We start from the raw sequence: 22,379 nt of genomic DNA, 5'->3' as shown, positions 1-22,379 counted from the left end.
CCAAAAGTCATTATCTCAGTAAATTACACCAGTTTGAAAAATGATTTTAAAATCCCAAATGTTGGCCTACTGAAATGTATGTTCAGTAAATGCACTCAATACTTGGTCAGGGCTCCTTTTGCATCAATTACTGCATCAATGTGGCGTGTCATGGAGGCGATCAGCCTGTGGCACTGCTGAGGTGTTATGGAAGCCCAGGTTGCTTTGATAGCAGAATTCAGCTCTTCTGCATTTTTGGGTCTGGTGTCTCTAATCTTCCACTTGACAATACCACATAGATTCTCAATGGGGTTAAGGTCAGGCGAGTTTGCTGACCAATCAAGCACAGTGATACTGTTGTTTTTAAACCAGGTATTGGTACTTTTGGTAGTGTGGACAGGTGCCAAGTCCTGCTGGAGAATGAAATCTCCATAAAGCTTGCCAGCAGAGGGAAGCATGAAGTGCTCTAAAATTTCCTGGTAGACGGCTGTGCTGACTTTGGTCTTGATAAAACACAGTGGACCTACACCAGCAGATAACATGGCTCCCCAAACCATCACTGATTGTGGAAACTTCACACTAGACCTCAGGCAGCTTGGATTGTGGCCTCCACTCCTCCTCCAGACTCTGGGACCTTGATTTCCAAATGAAATGCAAAATTTACTTTCATCTGAAAACAACACCTTGGACCACTGAGCAACAGTCCAGTTCTTTTTCTCCTTGGCCCAGGTAAGACGCTTCTGGTGCTGTCTATTGGTCATGAGTGGCTTGACATGAGGAATGCGACACTTGTAGCCCATGTCCTGGATACGTCTGTGTGTGGTGACTCTTGAAGCAATGACTCCAGCAGCAGTCCACTCCTTGTGAATCTCCCCCAAATTTTTGAATGGCCTTTTCTTAATCCTTTCAAGGCTGCGGTTATCCCAGTTGCTTGTGTACCTTTTTCTACCACACTTTTTTACTTCCACTCAACTTTTCATTAATATGCTTGGATACAGCACTCTGTGAACAGCCAGCTTCTTTAGCAATGACCTTTTGTGGTTACCCGCCATGTGGAGTGTGTCAATGACTGCCTTCTGGCTATCTGAGCCTACTGAAACAGACTAAGGGACCTTTTTAAATGCTTAGGAAGCCTTTGCAGGTGTTTTTTGTTAATTCTAACTAACTTACTGAGATAATGACTTGCGGGTTTTCATTGGCTGAAAGCCATAATCATCAACATTAACAGAAATAAGCACTTGAAATAGATCACTCTGTTTGTAATGATTCTATATACTAGTTTCACTCTTTGCATTGACCTGTATCTCTCCACACTACCCATTTCCATAATATCCCACACACACTGGCCCTCTCCATAATATCGACTATACTCCTCTCAAAAATCCCCCCCCCCCCATAATGCACCACCCCAACTTGTTTTTATCAGGCAAAGTGGGCCAAAAGAGAGAGATTACTCAGTGTGAAAAATCTAAATTTGTTAGTCCAGTGCTGTCATATTCCAGAACTGCAACCTCCCTGATGGCCCAGAAGTACAAGGTGTTCGGTGCTCAGAAACATGGCCGAAGTAAGGAAGGCTGAAACCAACCTCCACTGAACAAGACACAGAAGTTGAAACATCAAGACTTGCCCACAAACTGGCTAGCCAAGCAATGGAGTACTTCATTGAGTGTGAAGGAGCATAATCCTACATAAAAAAAATGATAGTTTTCATGAAAGATGTAGACTTTCTCCTGTACTGCTGCTTGAAGAAAGTGTCTTCTAAAAACTGGCATTAGGTTTGGGATTTAATTTTGAGTTAATCTTCAACTTGAAAAGGTTTAACTAGCTCGTCTTTAATAATAGCAGCTCATAGTAGTACTCCACCTCCACCTTGCTGGCACCTGAGATGAAGTGGAAGTCTGTACCTGTTACTGATCCAACCACTGGCCCATCAACAGTCACTCTAGTCTCATTAAACCTGTCTTTAGATACTTCTTGGCCCAGCCTTGATGTTAAAACTTCTATGTCTTGTCCCTCAATACCTCGGCCATGTCTCTGAACACCTTGTACTTCTGGGTCTCCAGGGAGGTTGCAGTTCTGGAATATGACAGCACTGGAGGATAATGGCCTCCTGGCCGCTTCATGTTTGATCAAATCTTTTTTTCTTAACATGTTTCTTTGGATCCGTTTGACTATTTTCAATAAAACCTTTGATGGTTCTGTGATCACTCTGTAAGACTTGGAGCAGCTTTTGATTTTTCAGAATCCGATAAATCTCTTTTTTGGACCATTTTACCGGAGGAAATCAAGCTGCCTAATAATTGTGCACCTCTTAATAAAGGGTGATGATATCCTTAAGCCACAACCTCCCTCCTTACACAAATACACATCACCTGATCTGCTTCATCCAATAAGCATTCAATATATACAGCATGGAGATGGAAAATATGCATAAAACTGCTCAAAATACTCACTTGCCTAGTAATTCTGCGCACTGTGTATTTAGTCATCCAGGTATATATATTTTAAATCCTATGCATTCAACAAATTAGAAAACTATCACACTTCACTGCAAATAAAAAAAATAAATTATTTAAATAAAATAAATAAAAACCTGGTCCTAAGAATGGTACAAGGCTGGCCTTCATGGCATGTATTTTTCTTGACATGTAGAAGACCAGTGATGTGTAGAACTCTAGGGGCAGGTATTTATGAATAGTGTGTTGTGTAGGACAGACCTATTTTGCAGAAATGGGAGAGTCCTGACTCCTGTAGGACTGAAATGACTAGATGAGGTAAAGAAGTGGCCTTGTAGATTGCTCCCTTATTCATTGTAGTCTGGGGGGATATGGGAAACACTCGAAAATGTCAGCGTCTGACAAACACTACAATGGAGAGAGCTACCATATTTTTCCGACAAGACACAATATACTTCCCCAAACAATTTGGGAGGAAAATGGGAGTGCGTCTTAGGGTATGTTTCCACGTTCAGGAAACGCTGCGTTTTTGACGCTATGTTTTTCCGCAGCGTCAAAAACGCAGCGTCCAGATGTTACAGCATAGTGGAGGGGATTTCATGAAATCCAGACTCCACTATGCGTTAAAAAACGCATGCGTTTTTGCAGCGAAAACGCATGCGTGGTGCGTTTTTTCGAAACGCAGCATGTTGCTACTATGAGCAAAACACGCAGGTACACCGCAGGTGACCTGCCAGTGACCTCAGGTGCAGTTTTGGTCAGGATTTTACCTGCATAAAATCCTGACCAAAGCCTGAAGCAAAACTGAACGTGGAAACATACCCTTATAATCCAAATGTAGTTACCGTGTGGTATGACGGAGGTGGAGTGGGGTCGTAGGTGGCCGATGCAGCGAGCCTTGGGCTGGGAGGAGGGGGTGTCCCGATGGTGCGAGGCAGGAGTCTTAACCCCTTTCTGCCAGCTGACGGAATAGTACATCAGCTGGCTGAACCCCCGCTTTGAGGTGGGCTCCGGCAGTGAGCCCACCTCAAAGCCGCGACATTTCAGCTGTTTTGTACAGCTGACATGTGCGCGCAATGAATGCGAGCGGAATCGCGATCCGCCCACGCCCATTAAGTAGTTAAATGCTGCTGTCAAACGCTGACAGCGGCATTTAACTAGCGCTCCTGGCCACGCGGCTGGAGCTGCTCGCACCGCTGACCCCGTCACATGATCGGGGGTCATCGGTGCATTGCCATAACAACCAGATGTCTCCTTGAGACCTCTATGGTTGTTGATGACTGATTGCTTTGAGCGCCACCCTGTGGTCGGCGTTCAAAGCAACCCTGCATTTCTGCTACACAGAGGTGATCTGTACTTCACCTCTATGTAGCAGAGGCGATTGTGTAGTGCATGTTTCTAGACTCCTATGGAGACTATTGAAGCATGCCAAAATTAAAAAAAAAAAAGTGTTTAAAAATATAAAAAAAAATATATAAAAGTTCAAATCACCCCCCTTTCGCCCCAATCAAAATAAAACAATAAAAAAAAAAAAAATCAAACCTACACATATTTGGTATCGCCGCGTTCAGAATCGCCCGATCTATCAATAAAAACAAAGGATTAACCTGATGGCTAAATGGCGTAGCGAGAAAAAAAATCAAAACGCCAAAATTACATTTTTTTGGGTCACCGCAACATTGCATTAAAATGCAATAACGGGCGATCAAAAGAATGTATCTGCACAAAAGTGGTATCATTAAAAACATCAGCTCGGCACGCAAAAAATAAGCCCTCACCCGACCCCAGATCCCGAAAATTGGAGACGCTACGGGTATCGGAAAATGGCGCAATTTTTTTTTTTTTTTTTTTTTTTTTTTTTTTTTTTTTTAGCAAACTTTGCAATTTTTTTACCACTTAGATAAAATAGAACCTAGACGTGTTTGGTGTCTATGAACTCGTAGTGACCTGGAGAATCATGGCAGGTTAGTTTTAGCATTTGGTGAACCTAGCAAAAAAGCCAAGCAAAAAACAAGTGTGAGATTGCACTTTTTTTTGCAATTTCATCGCACTTGGAATTTGTTTCCCGTTTCCTGTTACACGGCATGGTAAAACCAATGGTATCGTTCAAAAGTACATCTCGTCCCGCAAAAAATAAGCCCTCACATGGCCATATTGACGGAAAGATAAAAAAGTTATGGCTCTGGGAAGAAGGCGAGCGAAAAAAGCTCCGGGGGTGAAGTGGTTAAAAATGAACCAAGCACCTATTAGATATTTATGGCACATAATTTCAATATGCAATAATTGTCTGTGAAGTTACACAGATTAGAATACCTATATTTCCAGACTATTATAAACTCTGCAATGTTTTCAACACAGAAGTATAATTCTTTACTACAGAGGAATTTGAGGATCTGGAGGCATAGGACAACAAATGACAATTGAGGGTGAATGTAAATAAATTTAAGGTCATACATTTGGGTTAAAGAAAACAAATGTACAATTATGTGCTAAATAGTAAAATCCTAGGTAAAACTGCTACCAACAAATACTTGGATGTATTGGCGGACAGTGCTAGGCAGCTGCTGCCAAGGAAAATAAAACCATGGGATTCATTAAAAGAGGCATAGATGGTCATGGCCAGAACATAGTTTTACCTCCTAAACATGTCACTAGTCCGGCCACAGTTTGGTGTTCTTTCATTTGGAAAAATGAAGGTTTAGGGGTGATCTGATTCCAATGTCTTATTACAAATATATGATGAGACAATACTGAGATGTTTCTAATGATCTTGGCTCAATGATGACAAAGCGGCATCAGAAAAGAATGTCATCATCACCAGTAGCGAATCTTTACGTTGCGAGCAGTAAAGTGATGGAACTCTCTGCCACAATGTGTTCTGATGGGCAATTCACTAAACATGCTCAAGGAGAGTCTATAGAACAGTACTACAGGTTATGGTTACTGCATTCTGGAGATAGGATATTGGTACAGTCAACTCGTATGGTCTGGAAGACCTTTACCCCTTAATATGGGATAGAAGCATCTGCCTCTGTGTTTGTTGCCTTCCTCCTGCTTAACACATTAGGATTGTAGATTGAACCCGGCAAAAACTTACTGTCGCCCTTATTCATTCTCACCTGGACTATTGTAACTCTCTTGATCTACTATAGGTAGTGAGGCTGATTTCACATATTTGAATCTCACGGTATGAATCGCGATATCCAGACCAGTATACCCCTTGTGACAAGTCCAGGCCGTCAATGTCGGACGTGTGAAACCCAAGCAACAGATCCAACCTATCCCCAAGACAGACGGCATGTTGCCTAGGAGTTATACTAGCACATCAGGTTTGGGCAGCGTAGTAAACGCCGGACGAAGCGAGGCTCCGATTCATCAAGAATGGTGTTCGTTCATGCCAGTCTTATTTTGGGGGGTTAAGGGAGTCGCTCGCCACTTCATGAATCAGACACGTCTTAAGAGTGTATCCTGCTCCGGCCAAGTGCAGGGTGCACCAAACTTTCTTTTGAAAATATTTAATCCAGATTTCGGGTGTAAACACTTTGATGAATTGGGACCAAAACGTTAAATTTTGGAAAGATTATGTTTCTGATAGAGAAAGGACGCTTGGTAGATTTAACGTTTAATAAATGTATAACTTCTCTGAGTTCACACTTCTATCTGGCAGTATATAATTAAAGATATGGATGTGTGACCAACGTCTTAGACTCTTCATATTTGCTCCTAATAATGTCGCGCACCCTGATGCAATATGTATAGAGTCCATAGATGGATGTGTGTAAAGTGATCACCTCCATAGATCTCCACCAGACAGCTGAGAGACTTGGAGATCAGGTCAGTCTCTAATGGAAATTGTAAAACAGTACGACAGTCTATTTTTGTGCATATGAACAAACCATAGACATTGCAGACACTATAGTCTAAGGCAGGGGTGGGCAATTAATTGTCTTGAGGGGCCACATGAGAGACTGTGACTGTAGTGGAGGCTGAAATTAATTCTGCTCAATAGTAATATTAACATATTAATTATTTTATATTAATACTAGTAGTATCACTGAATATTGAGCAGAATTACGCTATGTTCATACTAGCAACTTTTTTATTGTATTTTTTTATTTTTAATACAAACCATTGAAAATATATTAGTTGAATCTTCCGATAACAAATGTCATCAACTGATGTGAGCAAAGCTAAAAATGGGATCTTCAGAAGTTTGGAGAAATGAAAATGCTATTCTCTTCTAACACTAGATGGCACTGTTCCCAAAATTTTCTTAGAAACTATGAACTAATGATGGATTCATCTTGTCCTTCACTATTGAAGAGAGAGAAGACAATCCAGTTTTAAGTTCAAGCAGATAATAAATGTTTGTGGACGATTTAATGTCACCAATGGTGACAGATCATCTTAATAAAAAAATAAAAAGAATTGTGCAATTTTTCTGCATGTTTTCATCATTTGCATGAACTCTGCTTACTTCCATTTAACTTTTTTTTTGCTTCCATCTGTGTAGCAGAACTTGAGACGTTGTTCTGCTGATGGGAAATCGCCAGGACAATGTTTTTCTTTAATGACTCTCACATGGAAAGTCTAAACTTCACCTAACTTCAGGCGCCTGAATGACATTTGTTGTGCAGAATAAGTATCGTAGTTAACCACTAGGTGGCAGTGTTTGAAAGCACAAAACCAATTGCAGCAGATGATGCCCCTAGAGCGAACATCTGCTGCTGTGTGCAATTATTTACCATGAAGTGCTAGATCTTCATGTGCAAGATACTAGGGTGAATTATTTAGTCTACAGCACTTTGCATGTCATAAAAAAAAGTAATTTGTCACACAGTACAACTCATGTCACAGCCAAGACCTGCAACATGTCTATTGAAAGGTTATTCCTTTAAAAAAAATAATAATAAATTATCCCCAGTGGGATAATTTTCTGATGGTCTTTAAAACTCTGACCAGTGCGTCCTCCCAGTGTTTATCTACATTCGCATCCAGTAGCCAATAAAAATACCTTTAACCAGAGGTGGCGCTGTTGCCAAAGATTCAGGGCCGTGACCGTGGATTTCTGTCTGGGAGCCCCGGATCTCCGGCAAGCAACATTGTGTACTGTATCAGGGTCAACATGTCTGGTCCGATGCTAAAGGAGAGAGCCGCAGGTTCGGGTAGGCTACAGGCTGCTGTACAATGAAGGACAAAGTGAACGGTCCAGCTCCTTAAAAATCTTCAAACTTTATTGTTCCATATCAGGAAATTATTGCGGTAAAAACTCCAATACCAGTGTGAAATTGCTGTACACCTGCGGCCTTCAAGTCATCAGTCAGCTCATGCTTGCAAGGGTATAATTGGACTCCGCTGTTTGGGTATCAGTGAAGATTAGGCAAGTGTAAACGTTTCTTCTTTTTATATAGGGGTATTGAGGACATTATTGCTCAGGGGGGGCAATCTTGGAGCATAATTACTGATGGGGGGCACTATGGGACATTATTGAAGGGGACACTAAAGGATCAACATTACATGGGGCATTCCGTGGGAGTTCTTGCATAATGGGGGCAGTAATGGATCTAATATTACTGGAAGGGGTACTCTGGGGAAATTATTACTGAAGCCACAGATAAGGGTAGCAGCAGGAGGTGGAATTTGTGTCCGGTTGGAACAGATGGGGATGTTTTGGAAATATTAAAAGTAAAGTGTGCCTTGGATTAAAAACTCTGCAGACAGAAGTAGTCATGGCGGTCTGGGCCAGATGGAGAAAAAAAAAAGAAAAGTGAACGACCCCAATCAAAAAGAACGACACCTGTAAGTCACTGTATCTAATGGTCCTGTAAGCACTCATACTGTGTTTACAAGTCCTCTGGACAATTCTCCGAAGAAGATCTGCACCCCAAAGTCTTACCTGCAGCTAAATCTAATTATTTTTGCCCACACTTGAAGATGAAATACTCAGCTGAAGTCCCAGGTATCAGTTGTGTTATGCCTGAGCAGGACACGTCTGATGTAAGGTCGTGCACTTTGTGAGCAGCTGTCAAAAAACGCAACGTTTTCAGATCCCATTGTGGAACCAATCCAATACAAGAACTAATATGTCAGATGTCTGCAAACGATCCTACAGAGAGACAAGGGGTTAGTTCTGGCATCTGTTTCCCTTGTGTTTCTGAACCATGCAATAAAAATAAAAAAAAAACGAAGGCCCTGATAATTGGATCGTTGCCTGTTGTAATCATGTGACAAGTAGCACGGGCACCGGCTCACTTCTCCGAGCACTAGCTGCATGGTCAGAAGGAAAGGTTTCGGGGGTGTTCATCTTCCCTATGTAAAATGGTGATGTTTTTTTTTTCTATCATAAACAGTGTTGATACAGTAACTGTGTTCAGCCACCGGAGGTCACCCTTGAGTAATAGACAGGATAATTACAATGTTGTTGCAGTAATTTTGTTCAGCCACCGGAGGTCACCCATGAGTTAAAGACAAGAAGATTCTGGAAACAGGACAGTTACCTCAGAGAGAGTTTCTGGGCGTTTGAGAAGAAGCAGCGCGGTGATGGAGAGTGGGGAATCCAGATCTTGAGGTATTCCTGTTTTGGGACTGTGTGATTTCAAGAAAGCAGCTCTTGTGAGTAAACAGAGAAGTGTGACCGGTCACCGACTGTGTAGTTAGCTAGGGATAGCTAGATAGGAATCACAGCCTATTTAAGGACACTCTTGTATTAAGAATTACATGATAACTAATAGACACTGTGTGGATTCCTGCGCTTCACGATTCTGGCTGTGAGATATTCCTGCCATTATTTGTGAACTTTATCTGGATCTGCATCAGAAGATTTTGTGGCTCAAACACCTATTTAGGCTACTTTCAGACATAGCGCATTTTTGAGCGCTATTTTGCGGGCGCTTTTCAAAAATGCGCAATGTCATTTTCGTCTGCCGGCAAAGTGAATGAGAAATTCACTTTGCCGTTCAGACACACCGCAAAAAAACGCGGCGCTTTTGTCTGCAAACACGCCAGCGTAAAAAGAATTGACATGTCAATTCTTTACGCAGCGGCGTGTCTGCGTATCCCCCTAGGGCCCCATATTAACGTGCACACACAGCGCCTTTGTCCTGGGTGTCGGCGTCTTTGTACGGAGGGGTTGACACCCAGGACCGGACGTGACGTCGGACAGGAAGAGGGAAGCCCCCGCCCCCCAGTGAAGCAGCATGGAGTCCTTGTGTGTGTATGAGTGTGTGTGTGTGTGGCGACGCTGCAGCGATAGCGACAACGATGCCGATCGCTGCAGCGTCGGTGTTTGATCGCTGGAGAGCTGTCACACAGACCGCTCTCCAGCGACCAAGGATGCCGAGGCCCCCGGGTAACCAGAGTAAACATCGGGTTACTAAGCGCAGGGCCGCGCTTAGTAACCCGATGTTTACCCTGGTTACCAGCGTAAAAGTAAAAAAAAACAAACAGTACATGCTCACCTGCGCGTCCCCCAGCCTCTGCTTCATGACACTGACTGAGCTCCGGCCTTAACAGCACAGCGGTGACGTCACCGCTCTGCTTTCACTTTCACTTTAGGGCCGGCGCTCAGTCACTTTGATACGTGGCACGTGGCACTGAAATATGTGGCACTGAAATATGTGGCACGTGGCACTTTGATACGTGGCACGTGTCACTTAAATACGTGGCACGTGGCACTTTGATACGTGGCACTTTGATACGTGGCACGTGTCACTTAAATACGTGGCACTTTGATACATGGCACTTTGATACGTGGCACGTGGCACTTTGATACGTGGCACTGAAATATGTGGCACGTGGCACTTTGATACGTGGCACGTGGCACTTTGATACGTGGCACTGAAATACGTGATACGTGGCACTTAAATACGTGGCACGTGGCACTTAAATACGTGGCACGTGGCACTGAAATACGTGGCACGTGGCACTGAAATACGTGGCACTGAAATACGTGGCACTGAAATACGTGGCACTTAAATACGTGGCACTTAGGCTATGTTCACATTTGCGTTGTGCGCCGCATGCGTCCTTTTTTTGATTGATTTTGGACGCAGCAAAAATGCAACTTGCTGCGTCCTCTGCGGCCGGATGCGTGCGCTGCAGTGACGCATGCGGCCGGCGCAAAACGCAAGTGCGACGCATGTCCATGCGCCCCCATGTTAAATATAGGGGCGCATGACGCATGCGGCGCCCGACGCTGCGGTGCAGACCGCAAATGTGAACGTAGACTTAAATAGCTAGATAGAGCTGGATCCGCGGGCTGTGATCTGGCCTACGCTCAGCACTCTGCGGAGCGCTGTCATTCAAAACACGTCCACTCATTTTGGTGTTTAGTCCCAAAATGGAGGATGGAAGAAGAAAAGGGTTGGACAAGGAAATGACATCATTTCTTTTTTTTTTCCCCCACTGCAGTTAAAGCTTTATTTGTGTCAAACACAGACAATCTGCAGAGAAAACTGCATAAAAAACCGCACTAAAAACCGCATCAAAAACTGCATCAAAAACGCACCAAAAACGCACCTGCGTTTTCTGCCAAGAGCTGCGGTTTTTGTCCTGAAAAAAAAGGATTGAAATCAGGATCGTGTGAACATACCCTTACCGTACAGGGTTACGAGGGGGGGCGTCTGACTGACGCCTGCCCTAGTAACCTGGGGTTAGTGACAGTGGGGTTAGTAAACCCCAGCTGATGTCTGTTCCGCTTGCTGAGGCGTCTTTGGCTCAAGGCCATTGCAGCTGGCAGAATCGACATGATGTTAACTCCAGTGTGTATTGTATTCTGAGTCATAAAGACAGGAAATGACCTCAATGACTCTTTTTTTTTTTCCCCTTTTTTTTTTTTTCAAACAAACTTTATTTTCAGTACACAATGCTGAAAAAAACGCAGCTGCAAAAAACGCAGCAAAAAACGCTGTGTGTGAAAGCAGCTGCGTTTTTTGCCTGCGTAAAAAAACGCAGGTAAAGCAGCAGCAAAATACGCGCGCGTAAAAATACGCAGCAAATATGCTGTGTGTGAAAGTAGCCTTAATCCGCTACTGGACATCTGTATAACAAATTCAGTTATTTACCATTGAAGCATATATTGTGAAAGAGTACACTCTGAGCACTCAATAATAAGACAGTGCGCTGCGTATACACTGAGTATATACTGTGATATATGTATATATGTTGGGAAAAACCGGGTACCCGTGATTTATTGTAAATTAGGCGGGAGGCGGGTGTAAGATTGTATTATTTTCCAATTTCAATGTGGTTTTAAGGGCATCATCCTCGCTGTAACGAGCCTCCTCCTCCTCTTCGGATTCCTCAGCGCTCTCGTAGTCTGTCAGCACAGCATCTCCTATCCCGTCTTCACTCTCACGCTCAGACTCCTTCCCATCTCTGGCCGTCGCGGGAGCGCATTGCACACCGGGAAATGTAGTTCTCCTTCAGCAACCTCGTGGATTCTCTCTGTACCGACATGGCGGACAGGAGGCGTCGGAGGAGATGTGCGTCCCAGGACAGCGAAGAGGAGGAAGAAGAGGAGTCCGGGAGTGACACTGTGGTCTCCGCAGAGCGGCCAGGGCAGCCCGGCAGGACTGAGGGCCGAGAAGTGGTCAACAGGAGAGGGGAGGCGACGGCCGCGGCGGCCAGAGATGGGAAGGAGTCTGAGTGTGAGAGTGAAGACGGGATAGAAGGAGATGCTGTGCTGACAGACTAAGAGAGCGCTGAGGAATCCGAAGAGGAGGAGGAGGTTTGTTACAGCGAGGATGATGCCCTTAAAACCACATTGAAATTGGAAAATAATGCCACTGAGACCCCTGCTCCAAAAGAGGAAAAGGGTGTAAGATTGTATTCCTGAGAGGACCACGTGTCACAGGCACAGTGTAACCCCGTGTAGGCCCATTACAGTTAAGGGAGGGAGTGGTATAGTTGTGGGGTAGTCTGATTCCTGTCTGTGAAGCTGGCACTTGGGGTCTCTCAGGCTGTATAACTTGTATTATGTGAGTTGTGGTTGTTGTGGCCCATATTGTGTTGGGAGAGAAAATTCTGTCATTTTTTGCATAAGTTATAAAGAAAAGTTGGTTTAATATCATATTGTGCCCTGAGTCATTCATAGCAGCGCCGTATTCTGTTCTCGAGCAGCCACCAGCATAACGGTCATTACACCTATACCACCATTTATAAGATCACCTCCAGCATTATGAGGAAGACCCATTTACCCCCATTATGTTTATTTTATAGGGAAAAACATGGTGACTGTCCCTTTCAGTTGATTTCCAATAGCTCTCAGCGGTAGTATCAGGATGGTGGACCTATAACAGTTTTATGAAGCAGAAACTATTCGCCGTATTTGTCTTTCACTGACCTGATATAGAGTGAACCTCATCTCTTCCCATTCTAATAGTGAGGAAGCAAAGCAAGCTGTTCCTATAACAGAGGGTATTTCTGTGCCCACATTCAGAGGCGGATTAAGGGTTGCCAGAGCCCCCGCTCTCCCAGCACCAGATGTATCATGTGGCTGGTCACATGACGTTTTTGGGAGGTCATGTGATAGATCATATGATGAACATGCAGGCTCTCTGGGGCACATTTGTAGACGTCAAATTTTTTCAAGTGTGTAAAGCACTATGCGTAACCATAGGGAATACAAAGTAATAAGGGAAGGCGCTAACTATAACGAGAGAGGATGCTATGTAATAAAGGTGAGCACTAGAGATTGATTCGCGAGACTACTGTCCAACGGCCAGATTGGTCATCTTTGTCCACCGGACAGGAGGCTCACAAATCTCTTGCTTTTTGGTATCCCCGGTGCAGCTTTTGTTAGCTGGGCTCATCCTCATTGAGGTCTGACGCACAAATGACATCATGCCAGCCCGGCTAATCCAGAGTTGCACCAGGGATCCCAGAAGGTAAGACAGTCGAGAGCCTCCCGTTCAGTGGCTAGAGACTACTGACCTGACCATTGGACCAGAGTCTTATGAATTGAAACACCTAAGTGGATTCCTGCAGCTACGCTGTGATTTTTTTTTATTGTCGCAGCGTAGCTCCGGCCCTTGTTGGTAGCCGAAGGTGCCCACACTGTAATCCATCCCTGGTCACCCTCGTCACATATACACACAAGGATATACATCCTCATTTTTTATAGTGGCCACCTACACATCCAGAACTGCTGCTGTACACCACAGATGGAGAATAATACGACTTCATACAGCTGTTTTGGGTGAATTAGCCTTCAACATCACCAGGTAGTCAAGCCTTTGATTAATGGAGGTAGGGCTTGGGAGTTCCTCATTTGATGTAACATTTTGTTCATTTTAGACTTTCTGGTCCTAACTTTCCAACCTAAGGATTTGTGCAATCAAATCGATTTCAGATGATTCCACTCCAAATCCTGTCTGAAGAAGAGCTCAGAAGACGTTCAAAAGAATCAACATAAGCATTTCTATGTAAAAACGACGTGCTGTGCCCATGTTCAAGCTTTTGAGCGTCTTCTAACCACATCAGGTTTCCAAATACACTAAGCAGTAAAAAGAAATGACCGGTCCATTATTCTGGCGTTTTCCATTCAGAAGACAATCTATAGTTTACAATGAAAGTCAATGGGAAGACTCCATAAAGCCCAGGCATCTTTTTGAGCATTTTCCAGTGTTTTTTTTCCCGAAACTGCTAGGGATTTCTTTATTGTTGAATGGAGAAAAAAAACAGCAACTATAAAATGCCCATGAAGAAGACAACCTTAAAACAATGCAAAAGTGCTAAACCAACCCCGCAGGCAATCAAAAATGAAGGAAACAAGCAGAAAGACTAAAAGAAAAGATGTTTAAGGACAAAAAATGGCAGCATATCCTGAAGATTGTTCCTCTTGTAAAACTCTGCAGGATCGCCCTCATATAGCATACCCTACGGCAGCACAGTAGACCGATACTTCTGGCAACTCCCACATACATGTGAACGCTCAACTTGGCAGAGGTTTACGTGTTTTCAGTGAGCGGAGGGCAGGAAGCCGCGACCATTCATCCTTCAGTTACTTATCGCCCATAAAAACAAATTTCCGCTTCCTGATCGCTATCTACCATTGAGGGAATGTAAGGAGGCCCCCATACACAGCAGATGGTTGGCCGGTCCACCATATACTGGCAGAATTGTGGGCCTTGTATTCAATGCATATTGGGGGGGACTTAACTCAGATTATTTCCTCCAAGCGTGGTTTTCATGCCTCCTCTGATAATGGTAAATAAACTGAACCCTCTCTATACAGACTGGAATAAATGGCAGTATCAGTACAGTAGCCCAGTATGGACAGAAGGCAATGATCTGCATGACGGTGTGACTATTCTGCTGTAAGATGACCATGAGTTATTAATAATTTGTTTCCTTGTCTTTACCGTAAATTTTCTGGGTATTTTTCCAGTGGATTGGAAATTTAAAAATATCATGAAATAAAAACATATGAGAGCTGAGCTTATGACAGTGACACCTGGGGGCATTGTGCAGGACATATTCTGTGATGTGATGATGGAGACCTGACTCCGGCCTGATTTTATTTTTCATTGATTCGATTTCGTCATACAGCAGCTCAGAGGTTAAACATGTACAGGCCATCGGGCTTCATATCCAAAGTCTCTGTAATTTGACTGAGAATGTGGCAGGCGGGAATTACAGCGATTTCGGCTCATCTCTATTTATTCTGACTGAGAGAATTGCACAAAGCAGCATCATTGGTTGCCTTTTTAAGTTAGATGATAGAAGTAGTTTAATAGGTGACAACCTCCTTCTGCTGATGTAGAGGGACCCTGCTCTACTGTAAAACTGACCTTAGCGTTCCAATAGCCAAAAAATATGTCTGAGTTTTGCTATTGAGATCTCAACCTGTCAGGAGGAGCTTGAATCCTTTATAGACACCATTGCCTGTAGATGGGACACATTTATGGTCTACATCAGTGTTTCCCAAACTCCAGTCCTCACGGACCCACACAGGTCATATTTTCAGGATTTCATTAGTATTGCAAAGGCGAGAGAACTTGTGGCCATTTCTGATGCCGTGATAATAATCCCATCACCTGTGCAATACTAAGGAAATCCTGAAAACATGATCTGTTGGGGACTGTGAGGATTGGAGTTTGGGAAACGCTGGTCTACATCAATAACATGAAAAGATTAGTGATGAGCGAACGTGTTCAGTAAGGTGTTATCCAAGCATACTCGGGTGCTAACAGAGTGTCTTCGGCGTATTGAATAATATGTTTGAGTCCCTGCGGCTGCATGTCTCACGGCTGTTCAACAGCTCCAATACATGCAGGGATTACATGTTTGTTAGGCTATCCCTCCATCTGTTGCGGTTGTTGACCAGCCGCGAGACATGCAGCCGCAGGGACTGGAACATATTATTTGAGCACGTCGAAGACACTGTTAGCACCCGAGCATGCTCGGATAACACCTTGTCAAAGCATGTTCACTTTTCAATAGTAAAGATGACTTAAAGGTGTTCTCCAACCTTAAACAACAAGTCTGAAGTCGCTCTTTGTGGCAATGCGTAAGCTGTGAGGATTTGCCGGTGGCAGATGTGTGACTGGAAGTATGTGATTTGCATACATGTGGTCGCATGCCGAAAAGACGTGATCTACCTCGCTTAATGCAAATGTATTGAGTGAGGCCGAACACTTCTGGTCGATATGTGGCCGGAAGTATACAAATCACATACTTATAGTCACATGACCGCTCGCTTCCTGCTCCGGCACCAAAGAATTCTCACAACACGCAGTGCGTACAATGTGAGAACCCACAAGTCTGCAGTCACAGACTTGTATCCTAAGGACGGACAACCCCTTTAAGGTGAATCTTACCAATATGCAGTGTGAACCTATTCTTGACCAATGTATTAAGCAGTTTACACACAGAAAGAGTTCAAGCCCTCGGCCTGCTCCTCATCCCGGATATAGCACACAGATCTATCCAAAATCTGTAGGATCCTCCTGGAAAATAATATTATTATTGGATCCTCCTGGAAAGTAATATTATTATTGTCACCCAGACCCATTTCTTGCTTGGAAGAGAGGCTGTCCACACTTATCCCTCCTCTTATCAGTTAAATGTCTACTATGGGTAGGTTACATTTTCAACATGGCTGCTATAATGGTGGTACTCCTGACAAAGACACAAGCAAACAAGGTGTCCTCACTTTTATGTGAACTCTTGATTTCCATATAGTAGTCATCCTATGGGACCTGCACTGTAGTCTTATTATTAATGTGCAAAAATGGTGAAAGTGCACAACCACAATGTCAATAATGAACAACCAGAACCCAAAAGATTTAATAATTTCCCTATATCAGACTAAGATACATAGAATCATAGAATGCTAGAATGTTAGAGTTGGATGGGACCTCCAGGGTCATCTGGTCCAACCTCCTGCTCAAAGCAGGATTCACTAAACCATCTCAGACAGATGTCTGTCCAGCCTCTGTTTGAAGACTTCCATTGAAGGAGAACTCACCACCTCTCGCAGCAGCCTGTTCCACTCATTGATCTCTTTCAAAAAGTTTTCTCTAATATCTAATCTGTATCTTCTCCCTTTCAGTTTCATCCCATTGCTTCTCGTGTTTCCATGTGCAAATGAGAATAATGATGATCCCTCTACACTGTGACAGCCCTTCAGATATTTGTAGAGAGCTATTAAAGTCTCCACTTAGCCTTATTTTTTGCAAGCTAAACATTCCCAGATCTTTTAACCTTTCCTCATAGGACATACTTTGCAGTCTGCTCACCATCCTGGTAGCTCTTCTCTGAACTTGCTCCAGTTTTTCCATGTCTTTTTTTAAAATGTGGTGCCCAGAAGTGGACACAGTATACCAGATGAGGCCTGACTAAGAAGGAGTAGAGGGGGATAATTACTTCACGTGATCTAGAATCTATAAATCTCTTAACATATCCTAGAACTGTGTTTGCCTTTTTTGCTGCTGCTTCACTCTATTGACTCATGTGCAGTCTGTGATCTATTAGTATACCCAATTCTTTTTCACACATGCTATTGCTTAGCTCTTTTCCTCCCATTCTGTCGATGTCATTTTTTGTTTTTCTTGCTCAGATGTAGAATCTTGCATTTATACCTGTTAAATACCATATTAGTCGCTGCCCATTGTTCATTCTTTTCTAGATCTTTCTGAATCCTTTTTCTGTCTTCTCTAGTGTTAGCTATCCCTCCTAGCTTTGCATTGTCTGTAAATTTGATCAGTTTACCTTCAGTTCCCTTATCTAGATCATTTCTAAAAATGTTGAACAACACTGGGACCAGGACAGAGCCTTGCTGTACCCCACTTGAAACACTCTTCCAATTGGATGTGCAACCATTTATTACCACTCTGAGTATGAGCACTGAGCCAGTTATGAATCCACTTAACCTTAGCCTTGTCAATCCCATACTTGGTAATTTTTTCAATAAGGATAGTATGACATACTTTATCAAATGCTTTTCTGAAGTTGAGATATACTATATCGACCGCATTTCCCTGATCCACCCAGTCAGTGATTCCATCATAGAAGGAAATTAGATTAGTCTGTCATGACTTGTTTGCTACAAACCCATGCTGGCTCTGGTTAAGTACCATATTCTTAGTACTTACATACATGTTGTAAGTACTTGGATACAATTCATGGCAGCCCAGGGTGTAAAACAATCATTTGGCTACTATTGTTTTGGAGATCCTGTAGTTTCATTGTTTCATTGCCCTGTTTGTCCTATCATTTACTATATGAGAATGCACATTAGTAGGCTTGTAGAGCAGGACATTTACTGAATGTATGGACTATTGTTGGCTTCCATGTTTTTGCATTTGGAATGTTTTTGTATCAATGTATGAAAACTTTTACCTAAGTGTGAAGACTTAAAGGAATGTAAATTGCATGGACCTTGATCTCCAGGATTGTCCTGACCATGTCTCTTAAGGGATGTAAGGGATTCCTCTCTAAACACTGAACCTCTGAGTGTCTTTGTGGGCTGTATTCTCTGCAGGGTGACCGAGAGTTCAGTCATTTCCTCTGTAGTGGTGCTCAGCACCAGCCTGACGTCTTGCACACTGGCACAGCATTTCACATGTAAACATTAAGACGACCATGCAGGTATTTATTCCTGGATATGAGCATTCTTGCCTGGGCACAAGGTGACATTTCAAATTCCTGTCATATCTTCGAATGAATCATTGGCCCTAGTGAATAAAAGTATAAAGGTTACTACATGGATAGTCCATATAAATTCCTGTGAGCAGATCATTGCTGTCTATCCAGAAAGTAAATATTTCACTCTTTGATTTTTTCATATTTGCAAAAATTACATTTATATACATTATTATCAATAATATTAATAATAATTATTATCAGCACTGTGGCTCAGTGGTTAGCATTGATTGTAGTGCTGAGGTCCTGGGTTCGAATACCACCATAGTCGACATCTGCAAAGAGTTTGTTTTCCTCGTGTTTGCGTGGGTTTCCTCCACACCCTCCAGCTTCTTCCCACCTCCAAAGACATGCTGATATGGGATTTAGATTGTGAACCCCGATGGGGACAGCGATGATGATGTCTGTAGAGGCTGCTGGATATGATGGTGCCATAGGAACATGCATAATAATAGGCTAAGATCTGTTTATGATATTGCATCTTAGTATATATGTTATTATTTTACTTGGGGGGAAAACAGTGATGAGATGGGGTTGTCCGAATAGTGGACAACCCCTTTAAATGTAAGTTTTAAAGGGGTTGATATACAATTTCAGACACAGCAATGTAGAAAAAAATCAGATCTTAGCCTATTATTATGCATATTCATACGGCAGCATCATATCCAACAACCAAAGCCTGACACAACCTATGGACAATAGGGGAACTAGTTTTGGAAGAAAGCAGTCCAGTTTTTCTAATCCTATAGAATTCCAGATTTACTTAGCTATTCCACAATCAAGTGCATTCACTATTCAATGTATTTTTATGGACGGCTTGATGGTTATTATTGCTGTAGTCTTAATACATAATATAGTATGCAAATTGCCTCTTTGGACAAGAAGAGGACTAGAACTGTATAGCGCCACCTGTTGGAAGCAGCGATCCTACAAGTCACTATGAACCCTTTAACGAGTCTTGGATTCTAGGGGTATGTTCACACATAGTGAGCTGACATGGACGTTTAAGCAGATTTGTTTTAAAATCCACATGAAAATCTGCTTTAAATCCTCTTTGAATTCTCTGACGAGCATTTTGAAGCAGATCCAATTCTAAATCCAGATAAAATAAACCTCCATGTAAACCTCGGCCTTAGGCTATGAATCTTTGGAGTACAACATCTAATAAAGCAACTGATGTGGAGAAGTGCATAGAAATACATGCATTGGGGAGTATATTCACCTTCATGACACATCCAGGTTGCACAAAAACATATATCGATATGGCCATTAATCAACAAGTAGAATCCCACTGATGCAATACTAATAGTATAGTAATTATGTCTGCAGTAATCACCGACTGCATGCAATGTGTTCCCCAATATGGCCCTTAGGTCCTCATATCATGCAATCTGTCACACACAATATTGTGTTATTGTGACATGGGACATTTATGCATTTTCACATGCACATAATTCACATGCACCATGTTGCATCCCACATTCACATAATATGGGATAAAGTATTGCATAAAAACAGGTGATATTATTATTGCGTTTCAGCTTGTCATCTCTGTACCCATAGGCAGCATGGGACTTGCACATCTTTAAGGGCTGTCCCACACGTCCAGATAATTCCGGTACCGGAATAAATCGGTACCGGAGTTATCCGTGTCCGTGTGCCTGGGAACTCACGGAGGCCATACGTGCGGCACACGTGTGCCGCCCGTATGGCGAGTGGGTACCACACGGAGCGTGTGGTACCCACTCTGCATGGTGCTGAAGCTGCGATTCATATCCTCTCTGCAGTAGCGTTTGCTGCAGAGAAAATATGAAGAATAGTGTTTAAAATAAAGATCCATGTGTCCGCCGCCCCCCCACCCCCTGTGCGCCCCCCCCGCTGGTCAGAAAATACTTACCCGCCTCCCTCGCTGCTTCCTGGTCTGGCCGCGGCTTCTCCTGCATGCGGTCACGTGGGGCCGATCATTTACAGTCATGAATATGTGGCTCCACCCCCCATAGGGGCGGAGCCGACTATTCATGATTGTAAATGATCGGCCCCACGTGACCGCATACAGTAGGAGGCGCGGCCAGACCAGGAAGGAGCGAGGGAGGCGGGTAAGTATTTTCTGACCAGCGGGGGGGGGGCGCACAGGGGGTGGGGGGGCGGCGGACACCTAAATCTTTATTTTTAACACTATTCTTCATATTTTCTCTACAGCAAACGCTGCTGCAGAGAGGATATGAATACCGGCTTCAGCACCATGTGGGGGGGACAGCGCTTACTGTAGCGCTGTCTCCTGCACGCACACGGACCCCAGACGGAGAATGTCCGTGTGAGGTCCGTGTTTTACGCGGACCCATTGACTCTATTGGGTCCGTGTAAAACGTGCGCTCCCACGAACACTGACATGTCTCCGTGTTTGGCACACGGAGACACGGTCCGCAAAAAATCAATGACATCTGCACAGATGCATTGATTTTTATGGGTCTACGTGTGTCAGTGTCTCCGGTACGTGAGGAAACTGTCACCTCACGTACCGGAGCCACTGACGTGTGAAACCGGCCTCAGGCAAAGAACCTAACATCTAAAAGAACCTCATAACTAAGCTGATTTATAGGATACATAGATTTTATGAGTTTAATTAAAAACTAGTCCATTGGATACTTAAAGGAGTGGCCCGCCTTTGGGGACATTTTTTTTTATTTAAATGCATATAAATGGGGCTTTAAAAAAGTAAGTTTTGAAGTTGGGTCACATTAGAAGTGTTGCACTGCTTGCCTTCTATAGCCTCTGTGTTGCCCCATTGCTGACTGCAGAAGGAGTTAACTGAGAATCCATCAGTCAGCCCACTATGAGGATCTGGCAGAATAAGTAACTCTTTTATCTGTCTTTTTCCGAGCTCCTCTCAGCTGACATATAACCACAAGCCATGTTGAAGTTGAATATGTTGGAAAATAAAGAGCCTGCAAAAACCAGACAGTGCAACATTTTTTACCGGCTAGCACACTGACCCATGTTATTCAATGAGGCAGTGCAGATGGCTGATTTTTTTTCACTGACAGATTCTGTAATGCTGTGATTTGACTCTGTAATTGGCTGAGACTCACACATTCAAGTCTATGGGTGCGAGAAAAAATTGGATGCCATAGTGTAGCATTGATATTTACGGATACATTGCAATTCTGTAACATAGGAAACTGTAAATGATTAATAGCTGTTACTGTAAAAAAAAACGGAGTGCACACGGATGACAAGTGAGAAACAAAAATAGTCCAACTTTACAGGATGAAAATCAGACCGATTTTTTATACTGTGATGTAAGAGCTCGTACACACAACCATTTTAATTGGACAAGTTCCGTCTGTGGTTTTCACGCATAGCAGTTATACCAATGTTATGCTATGGGGCTGTGCGCATGTCCGTTCTTTTATCTTGAACCGAATAATCTGAGGATATAAATTGTAGCATGCACGATTTGCCTCCAAGAATTATATGGCAGTCGCCCATTTAAATCCATGGGTCCTTGAAAAAAATTAGAGTGCACTCTGATAACATGCGAGTGCAGCCCTATCTTCGCAAACTGACATAATGGAGAAGGTGGAAAAACTTTTTTTTTTCCTTCTACCTCCAAGACAATGGGTAAAAGGGTAGGGGGAGATGGAGATAGTCAGCTCAACAGTCTCAGTAGGATTCCAGAGTTCATCCATGCACGCAGCCGCCCTGATCAGAGGCGTTGTCCATAACAAAGGCGGAAAAAAAGGAGGAGGAAATAGCCTCCAGCGCGGAAGATCAAGCAGTTAAAATTCCATTTTTTTA

At 43.2% G+C, this 22,379-nt stretch overlaps 1 protein-coding gene across 1 annotated transcript in view; it reads right to left on the bottom strand.

The window, feature by feature from the left end:
- Positions 1 to 22,379, bottom strand: part of LOC143781788 (protein NYNRIN-like) — a 1,337,202-nt gene that overhangs the window by 683,586 nt on the left and 631,237 nt on the right. The gene's annotated exons all lie outside the window — the stretch shown is intronic.

Source organism: Ranitomeya variabilis, chromosome 6 (assembly GCF_051348905.1).
Source record: "Ranitomeya variabilis isolate aRanVar5 chromosome 6, aRanVar5.hap1, whole genome shotgun sequence".
NCBI classification, from domain to species: Eukaryota; Metazoa; Chordata; class Amphibia; order Anura; family Dendrobatidae; genus Ranitomeya; species Ranitomeya variabilis.
This window is presented reverse-complemented; position numbering and strand designations above follow the sequence as displayed.